At 43.3% G+C, this 26,658-nt stretch overlaps 1 protein-coding gene across 4 annotated transcripts in view; it reads left to right on the top strand.

The window, feature by feature from the left end:
• Positions 1 to 26,658, top strand: part of znf704 (zinc finger protein 704) — a 253,862-nt gene that overhangs the window by 9,184 nt on the left and 218,020 nt on the right. The gene's annotated exons all lie outside the window — the stretch shown is intronic.

Raw genomic sequence — 26,658 nt, 5'->3', positions numbered from 1 at the left:
TGGCGTATTCATGCTCATATGTTTCGGGCGTGCTCAAAGTTGGAGGTTTCTGGGCAACGGTTTTTGAGATACTGTCAAAAATAGTGGGGGCGAGGGTGTTGCTGTGCCCTTTGGTGGTGATCTTTGGTGTTTCAGACCTGCTAGAGCTGCTGGAGGGGTGGGGGGACCGATGCTGTGGCCTTTGCCTCTCTAATGGCTCAGCGGCAAATCCTACGGAGTTTTGAGGTCAGTGGTGCCACCGGGAGTCTCGGCATGGCTGGGGGATTTGTATGAATTTCTCAGAGGGTCGGAAGGGGGTTCTGGGTAGTTTCAGGGAGAAAAAAAGGAAAAAATTGACAAACGCTTTGGAACGTGTTTAGATTTGGTTGTTCTTTATGTATGCTATTGATTATGTTTGAAATAAAATATATTTTTTTTAAATGCTTCTGCCCGGTGATGGGTGGCTGTCTGACAGGCCTGTCAATGCACCAAGCATCCATGTGTGCCTCCTCATCAGTCTGTTGGGTAAAATGTTTAATGGCAGCAGTGACGCATGCAGTAGGAAGTAATTTTAATGGCTTTGCATATAATTAATACTCATTAGCCACAAAGTGTGATTAGGTTGGCAATTCATGGGGTTCAGATTCCCGGCTGGTTAAAGCTGACAGTGAGCCATTTGTAACTGACAGCCACCACTCCGAGATTTTGATGGAAAAGGGGAGAAGAGGCTGAGAAGCATTGTGGGGGAGGTTGAGGGTCGCAATGTGGTGACCAAGGGTGATCCTGGGGCCCTGGAATGAGCTGAGTGTGGAAGAGGCCATCTGTTTGCAGGCACAAGGTTTTTTTGGAAGATCAGGTTGCCCTGGATACCCGCCCTTGCCAGGATTCTGACCTGTGCTGAACTTTTGGAGACAAAATGAGTCCCATTCATCCAGTGAGTTCAGTGACTTCCTAGCCCCGCCATATACTTGGCTCGGCCCTTCGCCTCCACCATGTTTGTTCATTGGCTGTCGCATAATCGCAGTCGGCCAGCATTTTTCACTACAAGCAAAGTGCCGCCTGCTTCTGGGTCAGCAGTCTGCACCTGAGACAACATCAATTCTGTCCTCAACCCTGTTGCAGAAGGCCCCAAGACTTTGTTTTTCTCTTCACAGATGCTGCCTGACTTGTTAGGTATTTCCAGAATTTATTCTTTCCCTCTGTCCTGACTGCAGCCACCTCATGGCCACTGATTCCGACTCTAAGGTACACGCAGTGCCAGTCTCAGAGCTGGTGGCTGCTAGTGTCAGTTCAAATGACTTGAGAGGTCCGGTGTAGCTCTCTCCCTTGGATATCTGAATGTATAAAATTGGAAGAGGGGCATTGGAGTTGGGGAGTGGGGTGTAGCATGCCATCTGTAGCATGTACTTTATGCCAGATGGTAGGATGAGATGGCAGTTGGGGAGGGGAGTTCACAGGAACATGCCATCATCCTGAATTCTCAGATTCTCGGTGTTGTGTTGCAGAAGGTCCCGTGATGGGGAGAACCATCTGCTCTGTCGCGTTCAGCAGACTAAGGCCTGGGCACTATCGATTCTCTGCTTCCTCCTTGTATTTTGTGCCTCCTTGTTCTGAGAGAGAGCAGAATGTCAGCATGTAACACTGCTTGGTTGATGCACCGACCATAGCTGAATACCTGGAGGTATGTAGTGGCAGTGAGAAATGGGTAGGAGGCGAGCATCACTGGAAAGTGTGAGGGTTTGGTAGCGTATGTTACTGTTGGGCTTCAGTCTCGAGCCTCAGGCGTGCTGCTGGGTGCGACATAGGGATGTGGTATATTGAGCAACACGAGAGGTTGGCGGTACAGTAAGTGGAGGTACCAGATGAAAATGCATTAATCAGTTGTGTGAGGTCATTAAACCTCTTCCGACACTGCCACCTGGTCCTCAGGGCCTGACTGTTGCCTGCAGATACTACTAAACTGGTTGTTGAAAGGATTGGTTACACTGAAGGATGCAGTTGGGAATTATAAATGGAGTTGGATAAGATTAGCAAATAGATACAATGTTGTCAGCTGAAGTTTAATGCAGACAATTGCTCTACTTTAGAAGGCAAAACTGATGCAATATATACATAATAGATAATACAGAAGTATCTTAAGTGAAATTGAAAATAATTTGGGATTGGCAGCGGTGTTGACATCTCATGTCAAATTGCATTCAAGTAGCAATAAACAAATGGAATATTGAATGATATTGTGAAGGAAAATCAAAAACGTTTAATGTCACAGTACACCCATTGGCTTGTAGCTTGAATATTGTGCTCTGTTTTGGCTATCAACATCAAAGAAAATTTCAAGCATTGAAGGCTGTTCTGAGTAGGGCCAGGAGATGGATCTCTGCTTATAATTAACTGATCTACAAGGGAGTGTGAAAGATAAGGTGAAACCAGAGCTGTCAATATATCAGAATGGGGCATAAACTGAAGCTGGTGAAATTAACAATTTAGGGCAGTTACCAGGAAGAAATTCTCCATGTAGTTTGTTCAGAAGTTGGGATATCTTCCCAATTATGGTAGTGGAGTGGAACCATAAAATTATTCAGGATGCTGTATAAATTTGATTCAGAGGGGAAAGGAGGTGCTGCTTTTCATATCTTTATTCAGCCTCCAAGAGCTGGTGAATGTTCAAAAGCATTAATTGATGCATAGGTAGACGATTGATTAGTTCTTGAGTTTTAAGACAGTTACCCTCTAAACAGGGCATAGTTTAAACTAGTGGGTGGCACGATGGCACAGTGGTCAGCTCTGCTGCCTGACCGGCAGGGACCCAGGTTCAATTCCGACCTTGGGTGACTGTGTGGAGTTTGCATTTTCTTTCGTGTCTGTGTGAGTTTCCTCCCACATTCCAAAGATGTTCAGGTTAGGTGGGGTGGCCATGCTAAATTGCTGCTAAATATCCAAAAGTTAGGTTGGGTTACAGGGATAGGGTGGGGATTGGATCTGTGTAGGGTGGTCTTTCAAATGGTAGGTGCAGACTCAATGGGCAGAATGGCCTCCTTCTTCACTGTAGGGATTCCATAATAATGTTATTCTATAATAATGATCTAGAACTGGGGAGATATAAATATTACACTAAATTTATAGCTTAACCAGTTAAACTACTTGACACAACTAAAGAAAAAAGTTCTAACATTTCTAAACTTGAAATATCCTAATACACAAAGAAGGTGGCTCGGCAACTTAGCATGAGGGCACTGATGTATGATCCACGGTTAATACATCTGCGGTAAGTATCTGCAGCTTGAGGAACTTGATGAGTTGGAGGCCAAGCTTTAGAAGCTGTGATGCACCATGGAGGGCGAAAGTTACCTGTTTGTCCCAGGAAGTAGACACAATCCTTGGACTATATACTTTGGATTTGCTACATGGTGACGGGAAGGAGGGTGTGACTCCGAGTGGAAGAAGGTATGATGATCCAGTAGTTGGCCATGGAGAAGCCTCAGCCATTTTGTTGTCCAACAGGTTTGAGGTTCTTGCAGCTTTTTCAGACAAGAGCACAGATTACAGAGTGGATGAGGAAACTGACCACAGCACTGATACAGTGAGCTAGTCAAGTCGTGGGGATAAAAAGGAGTATAGTTGCAGTTGGGGCAGTATAGGTAGAGAGGTAGATACTGTTCTGCAGTCAAGAGTGTAATCCCGAAGGCTTAGTTGCATGACCGATGGCAAGTTTAAGGACATCCCCTCACGGCTGAAAATGAACCTGGAGTGGGAGGGCAAGAATGCAGTTATCGACATGGGAGGGACTAAGAAATAGGTTGTGCAGAGCGAATATGAGCAGCTAGGGACTAAATTAAAAAGCAGAACTATGGGAAACACGGTGGTGCAGTGAGTAGCATTGCTGCCTCACGGCGCCAAGGTCCCAGGTTCAATGCTGGCTCTAGGTCACTGTCTGTGTGGAATTTGCAATTCTCCCCGTGTTTGCGTGGGTTTTGTCCCTACAACTCAAAGCTGTGCAGGCTAGGTGAATTAGCCAAGGTAAATTGCCCCTTAATTGGAAAAGAAATGAATTGAGTACTCAAAAATTAATTTAAAAAAGCAGAACTGCAAAGGTAAGCATCTCTGCATTACTACCCGAGACACGAGCAAATCTTAGGGCAGCTAAGATTGGAGAGATGAATGCATGGCTCAAAGATGTGTGGAAGAAATGGAGTTTATTTCATTGGGCACTGGCCTCAGTACTGGGAAAAGAGGGAGCTGTCCCCTTGGGATGGTCTTCATCTAAACTCTGCTGGGACTAGTTTCCAAGTGAGTCATATACTTAGGGCAGTAGAAAGGGTTTTAAAATGATCGTTGCAGGGGCAGAAATGTGATGCAGTGGTTAGCACTGTTGTCTCATGCCGCCGAAGACCCGGGTTCGATCCTGGCCGGCCCAGGTCACTGTGTGGTGTTTGCTCATTCATAGAATTTACAGTGCAGAAAGAGGCCATTCGGCCCATCAAGTCTGCACCGGCTCTTGGAAAGAGCACCCTACCCAAGGTCAACACCTCCACCCTATCCCCATAACCCAGCAACCCCACCCAACACTAAGGGCAATTTTGGACACTGAGGGCATTTTATCATGGCCAATCCACCTAACCTGCACATCTTTGGTCTGTGGGAGGAAATGGAGCACCCGGAGGAAACCCACGCACACACGGGGAGGATGTGCAGACTCTGCACAGACAGTGATCCAAGCCGGGATTGAGCCTGGGACCCTGGAGCTGTGAAGCAATTGTGCTATCCAGAATGCTACCATTCTGCCCCTTCCTGTGTCTGCGTGGGTCTCACCCCCACAACCCAAAGATGTGCAGGGTAGGTGAATCGCCCAAGCAAAATTACCCCTTAATTGGAAAAAAAAAAATTGGGTACTCTTAAATTTATTTTTTAAGAAAGAAGTAAGTCATTGGGGGTAAGGTTTACATGAGGAGAGATTTGGAAAGTTTAACAAAAAAGGACACGGCAACAGTGCAGGATAATGTTAGGAGTAATGGTAACCAGAGTGCGAAAGGGAGGGTCTAAGTGTACAAACATTAGCGTGCACTAACAAATATAGTCAGAATAGGTAAAGATAATTTTAACCTAATAGAGGGTGAGGACAGTTTAGGGAAAGAAACAGTTAGAAATCCAAAGATAAAGGTTCAGGCATTAGGAAAGCATACCAATGTGAGTAAAAACAAACTGAATGGGACAGGAAGAGAGCTTACTGGTAGCAATGCGTCAGTGAGTAAGGTCCATGTAGATGGAGAATAGCAGTAAAATAACAATTGAAGTGACGTTATCTGAATGTGCAGAACACTTGCAATAAGATAGATGAACAAGTGGCACATTGTAGAAAAGTGGTTTTCATCTAATCATCATTACAGAGTATATGTTACAAGGTGACCAAGGTTGGAAAATAACACTTGTAAGTTTCAACACTTCAAAAAGACAGGGGGAATGGAAAGGAGAAGATATACCCCGATAGTAAAGTATGATATAAGGACATTGGTAAAAAAGGATCTTGGCTAAGAAAATCAGGAAGTAAAATCTATATGGGCGGAGATTAGGAATAGGCCAGGAAATCGTGGGAATATTTTCGAGGCCCCTAACACTGGTTATACTAATGGACAGAATGTTAAACAATAAATTATTGGAGAAATTAGTAATGTCATAGTAAAAGATCTACTAGAAATTAAGTCATAGAATTTCACTGCACACCCTTCAGCCCCTCGTGTCTGCACCAGCCATTAAGTGAGATCATAATATAATTGAATCCCACATTAAGTTTGAAAAGTAACATACTCCAGTCATATACATGAATCTTAAACTTAGACCTGTGCAATTCGCTTTGGTTGAGGGGGGGAGCTGGCTAAGGTTGATTGGTTAAATAGACTAAAAGATTTGGCAGTAAAGAACAATGAGAAATATTTAAAGAAACAATTCATTGGATTGGATTTGGTTTTGGTTTATTGTCACGTGTTCCGAAGTACAGTGAAAAGTATTGTTGTGCGTACAGTACAGACAGATCATTCCATACATAAATGCATAATGTAAATACATAGACACGGGCATTAAAATGTTCAACATTCCACTAAAAAACCAAAAATTCAGCACAAAGATCCATCTGTAGCTTCTAAAAACGATTAAGGATAATATTGGATTAAGAGAAGGGGCTTATAATCGAGAGTCTTTTAGAAGTCAGCAAAGGGCCACAACAAATTCACAAGGGGAACAATAGGACATGAGAGCCAGGAATTTGAAAACCAATTGTAAGAGCTTTCACAAGGATCAAAAAAAGGGGGCGAGTAACTTATTATGGGCCAGGGTTTAGAGAACACAAAAGTATATCATGGAGTTCACCTGACCCACGACTTTTAAAAGATTTTGGTGATGGGGCACAAGGGCCCACTTTACAGGTGTGATGCAACAGAGAACTAAAATCCAGTTAACATTTTATAAACACACAGTAAATACCGTATCAACTATTAACACTGATAACCCGCAAAAAGATGCAGTACTCTATAGGTAACCCTTAGCACCTTTCCTAACAACATCCATGAGCCAAAACACTTTTTAACAAAGATAGTCGGTTTGAATTCTCCTCAGAGAACAGTTATAACTCTTAAATTATCAAATGATCTAAACACCTTGTTCACCAGACAGAGAGATAAACCAATATACATCTGGTTGGTTTGAATGGAGCTCTCCAACTGAAAGCGAAACTAAAACACAGCCAAAACCAGCTTCCAGCTCAAAGTGAAAGTAAAAAGCAGAGCAGAACACAGCTGCAGCCATACAATGACATTACTGCAGCCATTTGATAAAACACACTTTTCTTAAAGGGACTCCCATATGACACCTCCCCCCAAGAAAAAAAACCCATCAACTTTAAGATGGTTTCATTTTTCACCTTTTCACTTTCTTTTAAACAACATTGACAGTAAATATACTTTTTTGTTTAACAAAACAAAACATGCAAACATTTATAACAGTCCATTTTAGTTCTTCTTCCTGCAACTGGAATCCCTCTTGATTGACAGTCTCTTTCTGGACAAGAAGGTCTCTGCACGATCCATCCATTTCTCTACCCCTCAGCATTTTTCTTTAAGGTCAGATACTTTAGTTCAGTCAGATCACGGAACCCCTTGTAATTCTCCAACACAGGAGCATTGGTTAACATAGCCTTCAGGCAGTCAAATGCGTGTTGACACTCCGCTGTCCACTGACATTTCATCAGCAAGTCCGTCAGTGGAGCAACCACAAAGGTTCGGCACAAATTTCTGGTAAGATCCACTCCTGCCAAGAAATCGCATTATTTCCCTTCGTGTCAAGGGTATTGGAAACTCCCCAATAACTTTTGCTTTCACATCCCTTGGGACCATTCAACCCTGTTCGATTGTATGGCCAAGGAAAGTGACTTGGGCTTTTCCAAATTCACGTTTTGGCTAGGTTTACCACCAAACCCGCCTCCTGAAGTTGATCGAATAACTCCATCAGATGCTTTAAATATTCTTTCCATGCCTGACTGAAAATTAACAGATCATCGATGTATACCGCACAATTGGGTAATCCTGAAACGACTTTGTTAGTTAACCGTTGAAACATGGGGCGTTTTTCATGCCAAATGGCATAACATTGAGTTGGTATATACCATCTGGAGTCACAAAAGTTGAAATTTCTTTCGCCCTTTCGGATAAAGGTACCTGCCAGTAACCTTTAAGTAAATCCAGTATGGAAATAAAAGCTGATTGTCCCACCTTCTCAATGCAATCCTCCAAATGTGGGATAGGATAGAGTCCATTCTTGTAACTGCATTAACCTTTCTATAGTCCACACACAACCGTTGGGTACTATCCAATTTCCGTATCATCACTATGGGTGAGCTCCATTGGCTGCAACCCACTTTAATTATGCCATTTTTAAGCATACTTTCAATTTCCTTGTTAACCTGTGCCAATTTTAATATGGATGTTGTTTAATTGGAACAGCATTTCCCACATCTACATCATGTACAGCCATTTTAGTACTTCCCAACTTATCTCCACAAACTTGCCCATGTGATATCAATAACTTTTTCAGGTCAGTTCGTTTTTCCTCTGGAAGGTAACTCAACAATGTATCCCAATTTTTAAGAACATCCTCGTTTTCCAATTTAATTTGAGGGATGTCAAATTCAAAGTCATCTGGATTTGGTTCTTCACTTTGAGATAGAATCATTAAAACCTGCCCCTTTTGCTCTCCTTCCCTTTCAAAGTACCTTTTAAGCATATTCACATGACACACTCGGTGAGTTTTCCTTCTATCTGGTGTTCTTACCACATAATTCACCTCACTTAATTTCCTTTCAATCTGATAAGGTCCACAAAATCTTGCTTTTAAAGGTTAACCTCCCACTGGTAACAATACTAAAACTTTATCTCCACTGGCAAAACTACAAACTTTTGCTTTCTTGTCCGCTACCTGTTTCATCACATGTTGTGCAACCTTTAAACGTTGTCTGGCCAATTCTCCCGCTCTATTTAATTGTTTCCTAAAACTTGACACGTAATCCAATAATGTTAATTTCGACTGCTCATGCACCAATTTTTCCTTAATTAATTTAAGTGGTCCTCTTACCTCATGACCAAAAATTAGTTCAAAAGGACTGAATTTGGTTGACTCATTAGTTGCATCCCTAATTGCAAACAGTGTGAATGGAATTTCTTTATCCCAATCCTCTGGATAATTGTGACAATAAGCCTTGAACATTGTCTTTAATGTCTGATGCCACCTTTCTAACGCTTCCTGCGATTCTGGATGGTTGATTTAAATTGTTTTATTTCTAAACTATCCATAACGTCTTCGATTAAACTTGAGGTATAATTTGATCCTTGATCCGATTGTATTTCTGTGGCTAGTCCATACCTAGTAAAGAATTTAAGTAACTCCTCCACAATCTTTCTAGCTGTAAAATTATGTACTGGAATGGTCTCTGGAAACCGAGTAGACACATCCATTATAGTCAAAAGATATTGATTCCCACTTTTTGTTTTAGGAAACGGTTCTACGCAATCAATTAAGACTCTTGTAAAAGGTTCCTCAAATGCTGGAATAGGTATTAAGGGCGCTGTTTTTAATCACTGCTTGAGGTTTCCCTATCACTTGACATGTGTGACATGATCGACAAAATTTAGCTACATCTTTATGTAGTCCAGGCCAACAAAAATGTTTTTGTATTTTAGCTTGAGTTTTCCTTACTCCCAAATGACCTCCCACTGGTACCTCATGTGCTCCTCGCAACATCTCCTTTCTATACCTTACCGGCAATACAACTTGATGAACCTGCCCACTTTTCATCTGCCTGCATATATTAAGGTCTCCATTTTCTCATGAAGACATCATTTTCACGGTAATAATATTCTGGTATACATTCAGATTCCTCTTCCGTGTACGCTTTCTGATACCTCTGTTTTGTTTTCTATATCTTTCTGTTGTAACTCCGCCAATTTTCCTGAACTAAAAATATCCGCCTCATCCTTCACCTGTTCTTTTCCAATCATCTGATCAAAAATCGTTTCTGATAATTGCACTTCAACTTTATCTTCACCCCTTGATTTCTCCTCTTGTATTAACCTGTGACTTTGTGACCTTGTTACTACAGAATTTGGAAAAATCCCAGGATATTTGTCCTTCAACACTTCGGTTGTCTGATTTTCCACTGGCTTCTCAACCACAACAGACATCACTCCTACCTGCAATCCAGCTGTATCATTACCCAAGATAAACTGTATTCCTGGACAAGATAGTTTCTCTATTACTCCTACTGCCACTTCACCACTCTTCACTGGACTTTCCGACCTTACCTTATATAATGGAACGCTACTCTTCTCACCCTGAATTCCACATATTACCACCTTTCCTGGCAATTTTGCTCCCAAACTACATAACTCCTCATCTCTTACCATCAAAGATTGACTATCTCCTGTATCTCTTAAAATTGTGACTTATTTACCTACTCCTTCTGCTACACATGAGTAAAATCTACCCACACAGGTAAATTCTTCAAAGAGATTTGGTACCTAATAATAATAATAATCGCTTATTGTCACAAGTAGGCTTCAATGACGTTACTGTGAAAAACCCTTAGTCGCCAAATTCCGGCGCCTGTTCGGGGAGGCTGGTACGGGAGTTGCTGCCTTGTTCTGCATTACAAGCCAGCTATTTAGCACACTGTGCTGAACCAACCCCAGGCACCTTCTTATCAATGACCTCTTGATCATGTATAATCTTTTGCACCTCCTTCACTTCACTTGTGCTTTCCTTTACCACTTTAACAAACCCTACTGACTTATCCTGTTTTATCACATTAGCCTTCCCAGTGCTTTCCCAGTGGCCTAGTTTATTGCAGTGAAAACATTTGAAACTTTTCATTTCTCTTCCACCTTCTTGGATTTCCTTTTTAATCTGAGGTACACTCTCCTTATTATCTCCCATTAGATCTTCTTTACCTCTACCACTTGAGTATTTCTTTTCCCCCCAGTTTCCATCCCTCACAGGCTGAAACTGAAGACGGAAACCAAGCTTTGATTTATGTACTAATTCATAATCATCTACCATTTCTGCTGTTAACCTCGCAGTTTTAACCCTCTGTTCTTCCATATGAGTTCTCACTACATCAGGAATTGAATTTTTAAACTCCTCCAAAAGTATAATTTCTATGAAAGCTTCATGCGTTTGGTCTATTTTCAAAGCCCTTCTCCACCAATCCAAATTACTCTGTTTAATCCTTTCAAACTCCATGTACGTTTGACCAGGTTCTTTCCTTAAATTTCTAAACCTTTGTCTGTAGCCTTTAGGCACTAGTTCTTATGCACCTAAGATGGATTTTTTCACCTCCTCATACATCCCAGATACCTCCTCTGATAGTGATGCAAACACTTTACTAGCCCTACCTACCAGCACTGTTTGAATCAGTAATACCCACATGTCCTCTGGCCATTTCATTTGTTTTGCCATCTTCTCAAATGAAATGAAAACGGCTTCTACCTCCTTCTCATCAAACCTTGGCAATGCTTGGACATATTTCAATAGATCCCCACCAAGCCTTAGACTATGACGCTCTTTCTCTTTATCCTCATCTCTATCCCTTTATATCCGCCAATTTTAACTGACTGTCATGTTTCATGGCCATTTTCTGAAGTTCAAACTCTCTTTTTTTCCCTTTCCTCTCTCTCTTTTTCTTTTTCCCTGATCTGTACCTCCCTTTCTCTTCCTTGTTGTTCTGCTAGGGCTATTCTTTCTTTCTCCTACATTTCGTATTCAAGCTACTTTAATTCCTTTTCACGTTCAAGTTGTTTAATCTGTAACTGAATTTTTGCCATTTCTAATACATCAGACTGTATCTCATACAATTTTAAATGCTCGGCTATTGCCGTCAGTACCTTTTCTTTTGTATGCTGTCACGTAACGTTTTTGCAATGTTTTTGCCAAATCTAAAAGCCGTTTTTTAGTCTCTGTTCGTAAGGTACTGTGTGTGACCTTCTTCACTCCAAGAACTTCCGAGCCTCCCAAAGAGCCATTTTCCACAACCCACTCCCTACTTAAACTGGAATACCACACCTGAAAAGCAAACACAAATATGCTCACCCCTCACTGTCTTTAAGTTCACTAAGCCAACCCAATCACGAAAGATAGACTTTTGTCCTATGAACCCCCAATTTATTATGGGCCAGGGTTTAGAGAACACCATCGTATATCACTGAGTTCACCTGGCCCACGACTTTTAAAAGATTTTGGTGATGGGGCACAAGGGCCCACTTTACAGGTGTGATGCAACAGAGAACTAAAAGTATTTTTAAACAAAGACAATGTTCATTCTATGAATCCAGTTAACAGTTTATAAACACACAGTAAATATCTTATCAACTACCAACACTGATAACCCCCAAAAAGATACAGTATTCTATAGGTAACCCTTAGTAACTTTCCTAACAACATCCATAAGCCAAAACACTTTTTAACAAAGACAGTAGGTTTGAATTCTCCACAGAGAACACTTATCACTCTTAAATTATCAAGTGAGCTAAGTACCTTGTTCACCAGACAGAGAGATAGACCAATATACATCTGGTTGGTTTGAATGCAGCTCTCAGCAACTTGGCCTGACCAAAATGTCGGACAAGGCTCCCATCTGCAACAACCATAGGTTCACACCAGCACTGACTGACGCCACCTTCAAAAGGTGGAGGCAGGACGGGGGGACACAGACAGTCAGGGACCTATACACGGACGACAGGATCGCAACACTGGACGAACTGACAGAGAAATTTCGGCTAGCCGGGGGAACGAGCTTCGGTACCTGCAGCTCAAAAACTTCTTACGAAAGGAGACAAGGATGTACCCACAACCGCCACAACAGACACTACTGGAAGACCTACTAGACGCAAGTATCCTAGAGAAAGGGAACTGTAGCGACATGTATGACCGACTGGTAGAAAGGGACGACACCGTACTGGACGCAACAAGAAAGAAATGGGAGGATGACCTAGGGATTGAGATAGGGTGGGGACTCTGGAGCGAATCACTGCATAGGGTCAACTCCACCTCCACGTGCGCAAGTCTCAGCCTGACGCAACTAAAAGTGGTACATAGAGCCCACTTAACAAGAAACCGTATGAGTAGGTTCTTCTCGGAGGTGGAGGACAGATGTGAACGGTGCCAAAGAGGCCCGGCCAACCACGCCCACATGTTCTGGTCTTGCCCCAGACTTGTGGAGTACTGGACAGCCTTCTTTGAGGCTATGTCCAAAGTGGTGGGGGTGAGGGTGGAGCCATGCCCGATAGTGGCGGTCTTCGGGGTTTCAGACCAGCCAGATCTATTCCTGGGGAGGAGGGCGGACGTCCTTGCCTTTGCCTCCCTGATCGCCTGCCGTAGAATCCTGTTTGGCTGGCGGTCAGCAGCACCGCCCAGAGCTGCAGACTGACTGTCCGACCTCTCGGAATCTCTCCAAATGGAGAAAATCAAATTTGCCATCCGAGGGTCGGACAACGGCTTCCACAGAACGTGGGAGCCATTCATGCAACTGTTCCGGGACCTGTTTGTGGCCAACGTACAAGAGGAAGAAGAGTCAGGTGGCCAAGAATCAGGGGAAAATGGACGGGAATCGGGGGAAGGTAGCCGGTGGGGGGGGGGGGGGGGGGGGGGGGGGGGGGGGGGGGGGGGAGGGCTACGGGTTTGTTATGGGGGTTTGTTCGCATGGTTTTACGCTTATTTGTTTTTCTTGTAAATTTTTTGTTTTTGTATTGGAAGGGAGGGGTTACTGTTTTTCTCTGTTGTGATAAAATTTGTTGTTGAAAACTTGAACAAACATTATTCCAAAATAAAAGGAAGGACAAAGCCGCAAGCGACAGTCTGATGGCAAGCTGTGGCCCAAAACCAAATTGTTAATAAATGCCTACAAACATGTGCCTCGGCCATATTGGGGAATGTAAAATATGTATGCTGGTTAAAGGGGGCGGCCACAGTTGTTATTATGAAGATGCTTACCTGTAAATATACATGTTAATTTTTGCGTGTTTTTTTTTCTAATAATTTGTAATTTGTTGGACATAAAATATGAAAACTCAATAAAAACATTTCCAAAAAAAATTGAATGCAGCTCTCCAACTGAAAGCAAAACTAAAACACAGAGCCAAAACCAGCTTCCAGCTCAAAGTAAAAGTAAAAAGCAGAGCCCTGCTCCACCCACACAATGACATCACTGCAGCCATTTGATAAAACACACTTTTCTTAAAGGGACTCTCATATGACAAACTAAAGCACATTTTGGTCAGTTAGAAGCAGAGCCACAAGAAATTATGAAGAAATGGCAGATATAGACAAAATTATTTGCTCAATCTTCACAGTAGAATATACATATAACATATCAAAAATAGGGCGTAACTTAGGGGCTAATAAGAGAGAAGAAATAAAAGTAATTGATGTCAACAGAGGAAAAAGTACTGGAGAAACCCAAGGGACTAAAATCCAACAAATCCCCAGGACCTGATGGACTACATCCTGGAGTTCTAAAAGAGATGGCTGCAGAGATGGTGGATGCGACAGTTATGACTTTCCATAATTCTGTAGATTCTGGAACAGCCTGAGTAGATTGAAAGTTAGCAAATGTGACACTAGTATTCAAGGATAGGCAGAAACATCAACTATGGACCAGTTTGCTTGATATCAGCCATTGGAAAAGTGCTGGAATATATTGCGAATGAAGTCTCAACAATGCGCTGAGAAAAGCATAGTATGATTAGAACAAGACAATATAGTTTTACAAAAGAAGAAATCTGGTTTAACAAATTTATTGAAGTTTTGAAGATGTAACTAGCATGGTAGTCATGTATGTGCCTGGAGTATGTCCCTTTTCAAACTTAACGTGGGATTCAATTGTATTATGATCGCTATTATTGGCTGGCGCACACACAATGGGTTGAAGGACCTCTTTTTATGCTACAAAACTCTAACATGGGAGCCAGCACATGCTGTACACTTTGATTTCCAAAAGGCATTTAATAAAGTACCACGCAAGTTGGGGGTGATATATTAACATTGTTATAAATGTAGAAAGTGTTATATTTTATATTTCATACTTGTCGCAGTAATGTTATTTAAAAAAAAACCTGGATTAAAATACATGCAGTCTGTCTACTAAAGCTGTCATTAAGAAGTCATAAAAGGTGAGGTAATCATTCTTTCCGATCACTTGGATGCAGATAAAGGACTAATGGAACATTGTTTATATTTTCGATGGTTCCCTGGAGCGTAGATAATTTATGAGTAATTGTACTCAGTCCTAGATACGCAGGTCATGGAAACTAGTGAGATACAGATGATGTAGTTAATGGGAGGAGCCAGGTCTCTATAGTTCTGCAATCTGTTATAGGATTATAAATTGAACAGCAGTTTTGTCACATGCTGTTAGATTGAGCAGAAGTGTACTGGATCTGCTCTTGAAAGGAACTCTCTCCAAAAGTCTCTATACAGCTAAGCAAGTAACCTGTTTTATGAATTATGTTTATTGGCACATGAGCTGTATTCCGTTATTTAATTGGAATTAGTGGCAGGTGTAGGTAGTAAGTTTTTGCCCATTTTATTTAAGAACTGTTTAACTGATAATTGTAAAGCTAAGTTGTTTGATCTAAATGTGGTTACTTCTGGTTTAGATTAAAGTTTGTTTTCACATAAAATATGCCTATTGGTCCGAGCCAATCTTTCTTGTGGTGAAGTATTCTTTCCTCAGCTTTACAAATAGAAAACTGTCTGGGGTTCTCATCCGGTATCCTAAAAAACATTGGGATTATGGCTTGGTATCCTAAATAAATGGATAGAGGATTGGTTAACAGACAGGAAACAGAGAATAGTGATGAATGAGGAATAATTTTCAAGTTGACAGGCTGTGGAGTGCCGCAAGATTAGTGTTGGAGTCTGAGTTATTTACAACCTACATTACTGACTTTAATGAAGAGACAAGGGGCAGCACGGTAGCATTGTGGAAAGCACAATTGCTTCACAGCTCCAGGGTCCCAAGTCTGATTCCAGCTTGGGTCACTGTCTGTGCAGAGTCTGCACATCCTCCCCGTGTGTGCGTGGGTTTCCTCCGGGTGCTCCGGTTTCCTCCCACAGTCCAAAGATGTGCAGGTTAGGTGGATTGGCCATGATAAATTGCCCTTAGTGTCCAAAATGTCCTTTAGTGTTGGGTGGGGTTACTGGGTTACGGGGATAGGGTAGAGGTGTTGACCTTGGGTAGGGTGCTCTTTCCAAGAGCCGGTGCAGACTCGATGGGCCGAATGGCCTCCTGCACTGTAAATTCCATAAAATCAAAGAGCAAAATATTATAAATTTGCCAATGATTCAAAGGTAAGCTGTGGGGAGGACCCAGAGAGTCTGCACAGAGATATAAACAGGTTAAGTGATTGGGCCACAAGGTGGCAGTTAGAGTATATATGGGGAGGAGTAAGGTTATTCACTTTGCATGTAAGAGTAAAACAGCGGAATATTTTTTTTGATGACACATGAATGTTGATGTTCGGAGAGACTTGAGTGTACTTGTTCAAGGAACGTAAAAGGTTAGCATGCAAGTAGAGCCAGCAATTAGGAAAGCAAATGACACGTTAACCTTTATCGCAAGCGGTTTAAAGAAAAATAAGTATTTCTACAATTGTATGGGGCTTTGTTGAGGCCACATCTGGAATGTCTGCAATTTTGTGCTCAATATTTAAGGAAAGATATTCTTGCACTACAGTGAAGGTCCACAAAGTTGGTTCCTGGAATGAGAGGTTGTTTTAAGATGAGCAGCTAGGGGTAAATTAAAAAGCAGATCTGAAATGGTAATAATCCTGAGCCAGAAGCTAATTGGCACAGGGTCAATAAAATGAAAGAGATAAATACGTGACCGAAAGGTTGGTGTGGGAGAAATGGGTTCGAATTCATGGAACATTGGCACTAGTACTGGGGAAACAGGAAGTTATTTTGATGGGACTGCCTTCACCTGAATCATGCTGGGACCAGAGTTCTGGCGAATTGCATAACTAGGACTTTAAACTAAATTGTGGGGGGAAAATCAAAGTTAAAGGAGAAGGTAGGACTGCAGGTTAATGATGAGGTGGAGTATTGCCAAAAAATAAAAGGAAGGGACAGAACGTGGAAAAGTAATTTTGCACCAAGGAATCAGACAAGAGTGGGGGAAATTTGATAATAGATGAAACTTAAATGCTTTGTGTCTGAATGCATGAAATTAATAAGTTAACAGCTTAAATAGTATGATTTGGTGGTGATTACTGAGACATGGTTACAAGGAGACCAGGTGTAGGAATTGAATATCCAAGGGTACTCAGTATTTTGGAAGGATAGACAGAAAAGTAAAAGAGGTTGTACAGTTTTGCTGGCAAAGGAAGGGATTAGTGCTGTGGTGAGAAATGATATAAGCACTAGAGATCAAGGTGTGGCACCTGTCTAGGTAGTAATAAGAAATAGCAAAGGAAGGAAGTCACTGGGGAGTAATCTATAGATCTCCAAATAATAATAATAAATAATAATAATAATCATCTTTATTGTCACAAGTAGGCTTATATTAACACTGTAATGAAGTTACTGTGAAAAGCCCCTAGTCGCCACATTCCGGCGCCTGTTTGGGTACACAGAGGGAGAATTCAGAATTCAAATAGTAGTTGCACAGTATAAGCCAGGAAATATTGTAGGTGTGTAAGAAAGGTACGACCATAATCATGGGCGATTTTAGTAAATATATAGGTTGGATTAATCAAATTGGCAAGGGTAGCCTCGAGGGAGAGTTGATTGAATGTGAGAGATTGTTTCTTGGAGTAATACGTTATGGAACCAATCAGGCTATTCTGCATATGGCAATATGCAATGAGGAGGGATTAATTATTGACCTCATAGTTAGGGATCCTCCCCTACTACAGAGGCAGCGGGGGGGGGGGGGGGGGGGGGGGGGGTTGGCATTGCCAAACTTGCTTCATTATTATTGGGCGGCAAATGTGGATAAGGTGCAGCGGTGGTGGGAAGGAGAAGGGGCAGAGTGGGTTAGGATGGAGGAGGAATCTTGTAAGGGGTCCAGTTTGAGGGCTATGGTGATGGCAGCGTTGCGAATGGTTCCGAGTATGTATTCAGGGAGCCCAGTGGTGCAGTCCACGGTGAAGATATGGAATCAATTGAGGAGGCATTTTTGGATGGAAGGGATGTTGGTGCTAACGCCACTGTGCGAGAATCATGGGTTTTAGCTGGGGTGGATGGATAGTGTATACAGGAGGTGGAGGGAAGTGGGGCTGGTCAAGGTGAGGGATCTGTATTTGGAGGAAGGGTTCACCAGTCTGGAGGAGCTAAGGGAGAGGGTACAGCTGCTGAGGGGGGAGTGAATTCAGGTATCTGCAGGTTAGTGACTTTGCGTGAAAGGTCTGGAGGGGGTTCCCTAGGTTGCCGGGATACACCCTGCTGGAGCGACTGCTGCTTCTGGATGTGGAAGGGGAGGGAAGAATTGGGGATAGATACAAGTGGCTGGGGGAGCCGGGAGGTGAGCGGGTGCTGAAGATCAAGGAGAAATGGGAAGTGGAGTTGGGAATGGAGATCAATTGGGGAGTATGGAGTGAGGCACTGCGAAGGGTAAACGGGACCCCCCCTTGTGCAAGGATGAGCCTGATAAAGTTTAAGGTGGTGCACAGGGTGCATATGACTCGGGTGCGAATGAGTGGGTTCTTTCAGGGGGTAGCAGATGAGTGTGAGGTGTGGGCGGGGGCCAGTGAATCACACGCACATGTTTTGGAGTTGCGAAAAATTGGGAAGTTTCTGGGCGGGAGTGTTCACGATCTTAGCCAGGGTAGTGGACTAGGAGGTGGACCCAGACCCTTTGGTGGCGATATTTGGGGTTTCAGAGAAGCCAGAGCTCATGGAGAGGAGGAAGGCTGATGTCGTGGCTTTCACCTCTCTGATTGCACAGCGACTAATTTTGCTGGAGTGGCGGTCAGCATCGCCATCGGGGGTAGCAGCATGGTTGGGTGACCTGTATGACTTCCTGCGATTGGAAAAGATAAAGTATGAGTTAAGAGGTTCAGCAGGGGAGTTTTAGAAAAGGTGGGGGATGTTTGTGACCGTGTTTGAGGAGTTGTCCATCGCAGCGGGGGTGGGCGATGGTGGGAGGGGGCAGGAGAGGAGGGGGGAGGGTGAAAAAGGGGAAAAACCTGTACCGACTGTATAGTTAATTATTGGGAAGTATGTTTCCCGGGGTGTTTATTTGCTGTAACCTGCTTTGATACAGGTTTGTAATAATATAGTTAAAAAAAAAGTTACGGATCCTCGAGGGAAGAGTGATCATAGAATGATATTATTTCAAATTCATTTTAAAGGTGAAAAACTGGAGTCCACACTCGCAATCTGGAGTTAAACAAAGGTAATTAAATAGGCATGAAGACAGATTTGGCCTCAGTGAACTGGGCAGGATGATAAAAGGTAGGACATTTGATGAGCAGTGGCAGTTGTTTAAGGAGATAAACATTTTATCCCAGCTGAAATATATTCCAGAGAGGCAGAAAGATTGTAAGAGGGGAAAGAAACGTCCATGGATGAGCAAGGAAAAAGCACAAAAGATAAAAAGAGGATAGCAAAGGCTCTATAAGTATATAAAAGGGAAGAGAGTAGCTAAAGCGAATGTTGGTCCCTTGGCAGATGAGACCAGGGAGTTAATAGTGGAGAACACAGAGATGGCAGAGAAGCTAAATTAGTGTTTTGCCTCAGTTTTCACAGCCGAGGACATTAGTACCATCTCAATAGAAACAGTTAATGCAGAGGCATTAGAAATGGAGGAACTTAGGGAAATTATCTTCGATATAGAAAAAGTACTAAAAAACTATTGGGATTGAAGACAAACAGGTCCCCTGGGCCTGATGGCCTACATACTAGGGTCTTAAAGGAAAAGGCAACAGAGATGGTGGATAGTGGTTATAATATTCCAAAATTCCCTAGATGGTTGCCGAGATGTAACAAGTGGGTGCCACAGGGTTTGGTCCTCAGGTCCCAACTATTTACAATATATATTAATGACTTGGGTGTGGGGATAGAAGATACTATAGCCAGATATGCAGATGACACTAAACTATGTGGGATAGTAAATTGCAATGAGGAAATAAGAAATGTACAAATGGATATAGGTTAGGTGAGTGGACCAAAATTTGGCAGATGAAGTTTAATGTGGATAAGTGTGACGTTCTCTGTTTTGGTCGGAAAAATCGAAAAGCAGCTTATTATTTCAATGGAGAGAAACTTCAGAGTGCTTCAGTGCAGATGGATCTGGGTGTCCTCGTGCATGAATCTCAGAAAACTAGTATGCGGTACAGCAGGTAATAAGGACGGCAAATGGTATTCTGGCATTTGTAGCTAATGGGATAGAGTCTAAAAGTAAGAAAGTTTTGCTGTAATTCAACAAGGAATTGGTGAGACCTCACCTGGAGTATTGTGTACAGTTTTGGTCCCCATATTTGTGGAGGGATGTAGTTGCATTAGAGGAAATTCAGAGGAGGTTCACTAGATTGGTTCCAGAGATGTGGGGTTTGCCTTATGAAGAGAGATCATGCAGTTTAAAGCTATACTCTCTCAAGTTTAGAAGAATGAGAGGTGATCCAATTGAGGTATTTAAGATGATAAAGTAGACATAGAACAGACGCTTCCTCTTGTGGGGCATCCTAGAACAAGAGGTCATAGTTTTACGATAAAGGGAAGCAGATTTAAAAGAGAGATAACTGTAAATTACTTCTCAAAAGGTTGTGAATCTGTGGAATTCACTACTCCAGGGTGCAGTAGATGCTGTGATCACATTGAGATGTTCAGGATTCTGAAGGGGCTTGAGAGAGTAGACATTGAAACTTTATTTCCTGCTGGTTGAGGAAACCTAGAACAAGGGAGCATAGTTTCAGGTTAAGCGGACGATTATTTAGGACATAGATGACTCAAAAGGTTGTAAATCTTTGGTGTTCCCCAAATTCCAGAGGATGGCACAGTGGTAAGCACTGTTGCCTCACCCCACCAGAGATCCGGGTTCATTTTGGGTGACTGTCTGTGTAGAGTTTGCATTTTCTCCCCGTGTCTACGTGGGTTTCCTCCGGGTGCTCCAGTTCCTCCCACAGTCCAAAGGTATGCAGGTTGGGTGGATTGGCCATGCTAAAGTGCTTCTTAGTGTCCAAAAATGTGCAGGTTAAGTAGGGATACAGGGATAGGGTAGAGTGTGAGCCTAGGTAACATTCTCTTTCAGAGGGTCGGTGCAGAACCTACGGGCCGAATGGCTTCCTTCTGCACTATGTAGTTTCTATGATTTATGATGTGGAGATGCTGGCGTTGGACTGGGGTGAGCACAGTAAGAAGTACAACACCAGGTTAAAGTCCAACAGGTTTGTTACAAACACTAGTTTTCGGAACACTACTCCTTCCTCAGGTGATTTATGACATTGAAGGGTTTGGATGTGCCATCATTGAATATATTTAATGCTGCATTATACAGTATTTTGACCTCTCAGTGAATCAATGGATATGGGGAGCCGGAAGGAAAGTGGAACGAAACTCAAGATTAACCATTATCATTGAATGGTGGAGTAGGCTCAACAGGCCATATTCTACTCCAACACCAATCTCTTGGCTTCTTATGGCGACACAATGAAAAACATCATTTTTATTCAGGGTGGATGAGGAAAGAATGGCCTCCATGATCTGTGTTTATTTGGTCTTATGAAGTGAACAACATGCTCTGCCATAATCTAGAGTAGTGTTTTTCAAACTTTCTTTCTCGGAACCCACTTTTGCAAGCCGCCAACCTTTGTAACAGATGCCGTCCGACCCTTGTGACAGATGCCACCTTTAATGCGAAAGGGAATCCTGCTTGGTCCTCACTCCAGTCAGGTTCACCGGAGGAGAGGGCAATGCGCAGATGTTAGCCAGTTTCTTTGTGCCACCTTTATCTTTGTGAAAATGTAAAATCCAACCTCGCACATGTCTGTTATTGTGAATGGCAATAACAACAAAATGTTTGTTTCACTCAGCACCGGACACTCCTGGGAAATGATACTCCAGAATGCTCGCAGCCTAACAGACTTTTGGTTTGTTTTTAATGTGGTATTACAGATCAGGTACAGCAGTGTAGTCTTTTCATTTGGAATCAGCTGTAAGTTAATAACTGACTCTGGGATTTCAACCTCAAAACTAATTTTTCACCCACCACTTCTCTTTCAAAATCCAAAACTTCTCCTATTTGCCAGTACTTACCTGCATATAAGAATAAATTCTTCCTTTGAAGAATAAAGGGTTATGCTGTTTGGGTGGGCAAGTGGAGCTGAGTCCACAAAAGATCAGCCATGATCTCATTGAATGGCGGAGCAGGCTCAAAGGGTCAAATGGCCTACTCCTGCTCCTTGTTCTTATGTTCTTATAACACACATGGGTTTTGAATCCGTATTTGCATAGGCCCAATTGAGAAAAACACTCCTCAAAAAATCATTTTTATACTGCTTTGTTCTCGATTTGGGTTTATTGTCATGTGTACCGAGATACAATGAAAAGTATTGTCCTGCGTGCAGTCCAGACACATCGGGCGGGATTCTCCCAGCCCCGCGCCGGGCAGGAGAATCCCCGCAACCGCGCCACGCCGCCCTGACGCCGGCACGAGATTCCGGAGAATCGGCGCCATTGCCGCCAATGCGTTTGCCGTAGAGCCGGTCGCGGGCTGCTCTACGCGGCCAGGCTGACGATTCTCCGGCCCGCATGGGCCGAGCGGCCACTCTAAAAAGGCAGAGTCCCACCGGCGCTGTCCACATCTGGTCGCAGCCGGCGGGTACTCTGTGCGCTGGCTTGCGGGGGGGGGGGGGGGGGGGGGTAAGAGGGGCTCCGATTCGGGGGGGGGGGGCCTCTAATGGGGCCTGGCCCACGGATCGTCGGGCCGGCCTCTCGCTCCCCGGGACTATTTTCTTACGCGCTGGCCCTTGAACTCCCCGTGCCATGTTGCGTCGGGGCCAGCACATTGAGGGAGGCCACCGCGCATGCGCGGGTTGGCGTCGGCACCACTGCGCATGTCCTCGTTGACGCCGGTGCCAATGCACATGAACGGGTTGGCGCGTCGTACAGGTCATGCCGGATGGGAGGCTGGAGCGGCATGAACCGCTCCAGCACCGTGCTGGCCCCCTGTCGGGGCCAGAATCGGTACTCCCAGCGGTTCGTTCACGCCGTCGTGAAACACGATGTAAATACATAGACACAGACATCGGGTGAAGCATATGAAATGTAGAACTACTCAGTAGAGAAGATGTGTGGAGAGATCAGTTCAGTCCATAAGAGGGTTATTCAGGAGTCTGGTAACAGCGGGGAAGAAGCCTTTTTTGAACCTGTTAGTGCGTGTTCTCATACTTTTGTATCTCCTGCCAGTGGAAGAGGTTGGAATAGGGTGGGAGAGGTCTTTGATTATGCTGCCTGCTTTCCCAAGGCAGTGGGAGGTGTAGACAGAGTCAATGGATGGGAGGCGGGTTTGCGTGATGGAGTAGACTGTGTTCACGACTCTCTGTAGTTTCTTACAATCATGGGCCAGGCAGTTGCCATACTAGGCTGTGATGCAGCCAGATGCTTTCTATGATGTATCTGTAAAAATTGGTAAGAGTCAATGTTGACAAGCCGAATTTCCTTAGTTTCCTGAGGATGTGTAGGTGCTTTTATGCTTTCTTGGTCATAGCATTGACCAGGACAGATTGTTGGCAATGTGCACACCTAAGAATTAGAAGCTGTCAACCATCTCTACCTCGGCACCATTGATACAGACAGGGGTGTGTACGACACTTTGCTTCCTGAAGTCAATGACCAGCTCCTTAGTTTTGCTGACATTGAGGGTGAGATTGTTGTCATTACACCATGCCACTAGGTTCTCTATCTCCCTCCTATACTTTGACTCATCGTTGTTCGAGGTCCGACCCACTACAGACGTGACATCAGCAAATGTGTAGATGGGGTTGGAGTGTGTGTGTGTATAGGGAGTATAGTAAGGGGCTAAGTATGCAGCCTTGTGTGGCGCCGGTATTGAGGACTATTGTGGAAGAAGTGTTGTTGTTTATCCTTACTGATTGTGGTCTATGGCTCAAGACGTTGAGGATCCAGTTGCAGAGAAAGGAGCCAAGTCCTAGGTTTTGGAGTTTTGATATTATGTTATTTCTTTGCAGCCTGTTCACCAGGAGGCTTGGAGCTCTGTACAGAGTTAACACTAAGACTGCTCTGTCCTGCCACCTGCCCGTGACCCACCCGTGGGTCACGACCCCGACTTTAAAAAACCCTGATCTAGAGGACTACATTGACTGAACAAGGTTAATTATTTCATACTGGGGGAATAAAGTGGGAATAAATGAAGTGAAACAAGTTGATATTTTGTCACAATGTCAAATGAACTCAGTTTTTGAATTTAATAAGCTGTTTGCTACTCAGATGTACAGACACCTAGCATAAGTATGAATTGTAATATTTAACATTTGGTTGTTGCTATGCAGAGAATCTATTGATCTTCAAACTCAACACTTTGGGTTGGATTTTCCCAGTCCCGTGGAGTCTGGTGATGTCTGGGTTCTGGGAAAATATCCGGGAGCTGTTGGAGAGCAGCTCCCCAATGTGTTTCTGTCCCTGGGTACTTTTCCAGGAGTGGGCTGGAAACCAGGTCAGCTGCAGCTCCATGGAGGTTAGCACACAATTGGTACAATTAAGGACCCCCTTGGAGCCTATTTCGAGGCAGTGCCACTATTTTATTGATGTCAGTGTGGTCCTTTTCTGTGTGAGCTGAAGCCACCATGCCCTAATATTACAGCCCTCGGATGTAAGGCTGCTACCCGGTCAATGAATAGGCCTGAGGAGGGGTTTCCCCTCTGTCCCTTACAGCTTCCAGAAGTCTTCAGCAAAACCCTTCTGTGTTGAGCAGCGAGAGGTACCCTTGTGCTCCCTGATCTGCCTCAGCCATGAGGACATCCAAGAGCTCATTGGACCAGTAAGTGCTGGGAGCGTGAACATCAAACACTGAGGTGGCCAATTGGGAGGCCGCCTCCTGGAAGTCTATACCACCATCGTCGCAGCCAGAAAGTGTGGGCTCGAGGCTCCCATTTGGATTAGAGGTCGGGTTCCTGAAACCTGTAGGAAAATCCAGCCCTTCTAATTATTGTTATCCTGTTACTCACACCTTAACATTGAAAATGTATAATAAGTGGGGAAGAAAATAGTAAAAATTAATGTGATAGAGCAACCTGTCACATCACTATTTTAATTGGTTATGCTTTCAGAATGATGCATACAAATCTTTGACATGACTCTGAAGTCCTTGTGCATGCTGACAAAATAGCAGGTCTACACTTCAAGTTAAACCATTTATATTTAAAAACTTGCACATGAAAATTGCTTTATCCATAATCATGTGTTTGCAGCAGCAGTTTGTTTGTGAGTGGTAGAGTGAGGGACTTCACGGAGCACAAATGTTAATGTTCCTATTTGCTTTTCTTTTTTAAGTTTCAACCACTTATATTTTACACACGTCTACTGGGGAAGGCAGGATCAGGCTATTGAGTTGGATGATCAGCCATGATCATAATGAATGGAGGAGCACACTCGAAGGGCTGAATAGCCTCCTCCTGCTTCTATTTTCTATGTTTTTATTATCAGGGACTTCATTCTCTTCTCTTAGATTCATAGATGCTTACTGCATGGAAACGGGCCCTTCGGCCCAGCTTGTCCATGCCGCCCAGTTTCTATCACTAAGCTACTCCCAATTGCCTGCATTTGGCCCATATCCCTCTATACCCACCCTGCCCATGTAACTGTCTAACTGTTTTTTAAAGGACAAAATTGTACCCGCCTCTACCATTGCCTCTGGCAGCTCGTTCCAGATGGTCACCACCTAATTGCCCTTGTGAAGGTGGTGGTGAGCTGCCTTCTTGAACCACTGCGGTCCATATGGTGTAGGTGCACCCACAATGCTGTTAGAGAGGAAGTTTCAGGATTTGGCCTCTGTAACCGTGAAGTAATGGCGATATATTCCCAGGTCCGGATGGTGAGTGGCTTGGAGGGGAACATCCAGTTAGTGGTGTTTGTGTGTGTCTGCTGCCCTTGTCCTAGATTGTAGTTGTCAATTTGGAGGGTGCTGTCTCATGAGCCTTGGTAAATTCCCTAAACAGCTTGGACTCTGACAGTATAAATGGGTGGAATAACTGCAATGCACAACTGTACATACTGGCAAATTGCATGAACAATGCAATGTTATTCCATATTAATTTACATGTATCTGATGGAGAATATGCTGGTGCATCCTCGAACACTTAAGGATCAGATCTGAAAATTGGACGTAGCATTAAACAGGCAGATGTTCAGTGTTTCTGATTCATTGTGTATACTTTTCTGTTTATTACTGGACATGATTGATTGGACAAACTACCCTTCTGACTAGCTCAAACGGTATTTGATGTTGGAGGAAGTTTCTCTGTACATTTCAAATGACTGACTTTCTTCTGCTTTTTTTGAAAAAGATTGCCTCATGCAAGTTGCCCCCAACAATCAGCAATGTGAAGCTTTCCTTGAGTGAATTTACCGATAATCAATTAACAACAGAGCAACGTGACAGAGGATAAGAGCACACATCCCTGTCAATTATAGTGGGATATATGCACAGGAAATGTCTCTTTGATTTCAAAATACTTGCCATGACAGCATTATTGACTCAATGATGGTCTGTTCAAGGGAATGTTTGTGGTATGTGCTGAATCTATCAATGAGGAAAGGATTTAGATAATTGCCCTCATATGGACATTCTGAGTTCATTTTTTCGAAGGAGTAAATATTCCCACCCTTGGTGGGACACTTTGGTTCCCCGATTCTGTGTGAGGAATGTTTTGTGTTGAGGACAGCTGGTCCGGATTGAACAGTTGAGATATGAGGATTGATGAATATTCTGGAACCAAGAGAACCTTTCCCTGAGGATGTACCAGTAGATTGGGTCACTGATGGAGTGCACTGTAAATAGCCTGGAGGAAGATTGCCTTTTTTATTTTGTTATTTTTTTGTACGTATATTTTGTATTCCTATTTTTACATCAAACTGCAAAGAAGAAGTCTAGAATGAAAGTTCCCGCTATATGGCATCACGTGGCATAAA

The sequence above is a fragment of the Scyliorhinus canicula genome, chromosome 10 (genome assembly GCF_902713615.1).
Source record: "Scyliorhinus canicula chromosome 10, sScyCan1.1, whole genome shotgun sequence".
In the NCBI taxonomy this organism is placed as follows: domain Eukaryota; kingdom Metazoa; phylum Chordata; class Chondrichthyes; order Carcharhiniformes; family Scyliorhinidae; genus Scyliorhinus; species Scyliorhinus canicula.
The sequence above is the reverse complement of the archived record's forward strand: the minus strand, read 5'-3'. Positions and strand labels throughout refer to the sequence as shown.